General features: G+C 56.6%; 1 non-coding gene across 1 annotated transcript; it reads right to left on the reverse strand.

Moving 5' to 3' along the window:
* Positions 1 to 1,810: 1,810 nt before the first annotated feature.
* Positions 1,811 to 1,886, reverse strand: TRNAT-UGU (transfer RNA threonine (anticodon UGU)). The gene has a single exon. It is a non-coding gene; the product is annotated as a tRNA-Thr (tRNA).
* Between the last annotated feature and the right edge of the window lie 2,142 nt (positions 1,887 to 4,028).

Raw genomic sequence — 4,028 nt, forward strand, 5'->3', positions numbered from 1 at the left:
CCCCAGTTGCGTTATCTGGATGCTCTTCAGCTCCAGTGTTCTGGCAGCTTCCCTGGCCTGACCTCCCCGTGGCGGGACCACGGGGCTCACGGCCAACCTGTCGTCAGTGCTCTGAGCAAGGCGTGCGGGTGCGGCGGACTTGAGCCTCTTCAGGGTCTTTCTCCTGTCTGCCCAGGCCCTAAGACAGGCAGAGGGGCGACTCGGGGCACAGTTCGCCCTCTCGGAAAGGGATTCTGGGGGCTCAGAGGCTGCTGCCCACACGGAGAAGCCAGCAGGGCCTGGGGACCTGGGTTAGGAATGGAGTCGGGAGACAGACACCTTTGTCCGCAGGAATCACCTGCTCGGTGACCTCAGGCCATTTGCTTACCCTCTTTGGGCTCCCATTTTTCTCCTCGAGGCTGGGAAACGACAGACTTTTTCCCTCCTTGCCCTGTTTCGGGGTGGGGCGGGGAGGCCGCAGAAGATCAGAGAGAGGGGGGAAGTCCTTTTGAAGCTTTCAGGGAAGAAAAGCGCCACAGAAATCCAGGTATTACCTGCAGCTCCCTCCCCCCGCCCCTCCAGTTAGGGTAATCCAGGAACACTTCCTCCGGAGGCAAGAAGGCAGCCTGCGGCCCTGTTTGAAGTGTCCCTGGGCTCCAGACTGCGTGAAGGAGCCGTGGGCCCCAAGCTCCAGGGAGCCCGGGCCCCTGTTCTTGCCAGGTGAGAACTTCCTCACATCCTGTCGGCCGTGATCCTGTGTGTCTGTTCTGGCTGGTGTTCCCCCGCTTAGGGGAGGAGGGGGACTCAGAAGCCTGGAGAAGGTGCCGGACGGAGTCTGCCCCGAGGGTGTCTGATGCCCGGGTTGCTTTCCTGAAGCTGAGGCCTGTGGGGAAGCACCCTGGTGCCAAGCAGGTTTCTGAGGACGGGCAGTGACCAGCACTCCATCCTGGAGTCTCCCCGAAGCCAGTGCTGATTTTGTCCATTGCCACCACTCAGGGGCAAAAGGGAGGTGGAAAAGGCTTGGCTTTTTTTTTTTTTTCATTTTTCTGAAGCTGGAAACAGGGAGAGACAGTCAGACAGACTCCCGCATGCGCCCGACCGGGATCCACCCGGCACGCCCCCCAGGGGCGATGCTCTGCCCATCCTGGGCGTCGCCATATTGCGACCAGAGCCACTCTAGCGCCTGAGGCAGAGGCCACAGAGCCATGCCCAGCGCCCGGGCCATCTTTGCTCCAATGGAGCCTTGGCTGCGGGAGGGGAAGAGAGAGACAGAGAGGAAAGCGCGGCGGAGGGGTGGAGAAGCAAATGGGCGCTTCTCCTATGTGCCCTGGCCGGGAATCGAACCCGGGTCCTCCGCACGCTAGGCCGACGCTCTACCGCTGAGCCAACCGGCCAGGGCAAGGCTTGGCTTTTTTTAATGGAAATGAAGCCACGCAGGGGGGCCCTCCTCTCCTACACCCCCTTCTGTTGTCAAGACTTGGCACTTGCCTGAGAAGTGTGGACGCTTCTCTTCGATTCAGTTTTTCTTTTCTTTCTTTCTTTTCTTTTCTTTTTTTTTTTTTTTGTAGTTTTCTGAAGTGAGAAGCAGGGAGAGAGACAGACAGACTCCCACATGTGCCTGACCAGGATCCACCCGGCATGCTCACCAGGGGGCGATGCTCTGCCCATCTGGGGCATTGCTCGGCTGTAACCGGAGCCATTCTAGTGCCTGAGGCGGAGGCCATAGAGCCATCCTCAGCACCCGGGCCAACTTTGCTCCAATGGAGCCTTGGCTGCGGGAGGGAGATTGGGGGGGGGGAAGGTGGTGAAGCAGATAGGTGCTTCTCCTGTGTGCCCTGGCCGGAAATCGAACCCAGGACTTCCACACACAAGGCTGACGCTCTACCACTGAGCCAATCGGCCAGGGCCTCGATTCCTTTTTTTAATGGAAATATACTTGACTCACTAAAAGGTACCTACGTACCAGTCAGAATAGTTCGGGTTATCCCATAGTAACAACAGCCCCAACAAAAAAAGTAACGAAAGCTCAGTGTCTCGGCACTCATCCGCATCCGCTGCTACTTGCTGCTCCCTGCGTCTGCCACGTGTCCTTCAGGGGTAAGCAGGGGCTGACACCATCTGGGGAAACCGGAGGATGGAACCACCGCCGTCTCAAACACCCACCATCAGAAGCAAAAGAGAAATCCTAAGGGTCTCAGAATGACCATGTAACACCCTAAGTCACAGGGCATTGGCCAGAACTAGTCTACGGCCCCTCTCAGCCACAGGGATGTGTGACCCTGCCGCATGCTTCAGAAGAGGAAAGAGCCGTGAATGTCTGGTGAACAGCAGCGATGATGACCACAGAATTACAGGCCACACCCCGGGACCCACCACCCCCCAGCCTAGTCAGTGTCACCCTGCCAGTATGGGTGAAGTTCCCTGTGTACCTGTTTCAAGTACCTGTCCCTGCCCCCCACCCCCGTGGTGATCATCCACCTGAACTGGGTGTCTGTTGTTCTCTATGTTTTACTATATATCGAAATAAGCGCTGTATCAGTTGTATATGCCCTTTGCAGAGAGGTGAACTGGGCCCTAACCCTCCATGCAGCCTGTCCTGAGGCCTAATATATATATAATTAACAATATGTAGCATTAGTTTGCATTTCTTTAAAGACCACGTAAGTGGTATTATTGGGCAAACGAGTGTGTTAGGCTCGCTCGCTTGTCCTTTACCTGATTGGTGCCTGAGCACGGGGCAGCACCAGGTGTGTGCAGTCTACGCAAGACTGCAGGTGCTTGCCCTCAGGGCGACAGATTGTAGATCGTGGATTGCCTGCCACCGTGGGGAGGGGCCCCTGGTTGCTGTTGTTGGCCGGAGAAGGGGTCCTTCTGCTCCCCCCTCAGGCCTGTTTTGCTCATCAGCCCTGAGAGAGAGAAGCAGTTTTTCCCTGCCGTTTCCCGACTTGGATAAACGGAATGGCCCGCCTTTTTCCGGCTCCACAGTTTCTCTGCCCTCTACCCGAATTCAGTGCGAACCTGCAAGGGCTCGACTGCCGGCCTTACAGGTATCGTACTCCGTATAAACATCTTTAGCTTGCCCTTTTGCTCTACCACGTTCCCAAGAGTTACCCACGTCGACGAGTGAGGCTGAGCTTGATTCTGTGCTGCGTAGAATGCATTGTGTCACCACCGCAATGTGGAACGGCTGCCGCCCCCTCTTCCTGAGACTGAATGCGTTAGTCAGTCGATCTGCGCTGATCAGACACCAACACAGACCAGAGCCGGGGATAATGAAGGGGGTAGGGCTCCATCCCTGCCCTCAGGGAGCTTGCGGTCTGGTAGGCAAGATAGATACACCCTCTGGGGAATCATCACAATAGATGGTAAAGTATAAGAAGGCAAATAAAAATCACCCCGCCCTGCTACCCACAGGTAGCTGGTGTCTTCATTTTTTTTTTTTAAAGGACACACACTTGGGTTCAGGGTCAGACAGAGAAGCCAGGCTCAGGGGCAGAAGGATGAGGCCCCGGCTCCCAGGGGCCCAGAGTCCTAACTCAGGCGAGATGGTTAGTACGGTACCTTGGCCCAGGGCCTGCAGCCCATCAGGACCACTGCCATGGGGCTTCTGGGACAGGGTGGCTGGGACGCTCATGGAACTCAGCCCTGGTCTGGTGAACCAACTCTGGGTAACAGGGACCCTGCGTTCACGGCTTCAGGCAGGAGGAGCCCCCGACTCTCTAGGTGAGTGATTGGCAAGACTGGGCAGAGGACTTGCGTGTGAGGGACCAGTCATGATAGCAGGGCTAGTGATGGTGGTGGTCGTAGTCGTGTTAACTTGCAGGATAGGCTGGGCGACGGATCTAGAGCGTCTTCTTGATTTGGGTCTGAGTCACTGGGCAGACGGACCAGCGTGGAGGCGAGGCCAGACAAGGCAGAGTTTTATTTCAGTTGTTGTTTGAAGACCCGCAGCAAGCGGAGATTTGTGTACAAGCTAAGACGACTCTAGGCTGTCACTCTAGGTACAGCCTAACTCAGTAAATCCCTCCACACGTGCGAGTGAATCAGGG

Source organism: Saccopteryx bilineata, chromosome 1, assembly GCF_036850765.1.
Source record: "Saccopteryx bilineata isolate mSacBil1 chromosome 1, mSacBil1_pri_phased_curated, whole genome shotgun sequence".
In the NCBI taxonomy this organism is placed as follows: Eukaryota; Metazoa; Chordata; class Mammalia; order Chiroptera; family Emballonuridae; genus Saccopteryx; species Saccopteryx bilineata.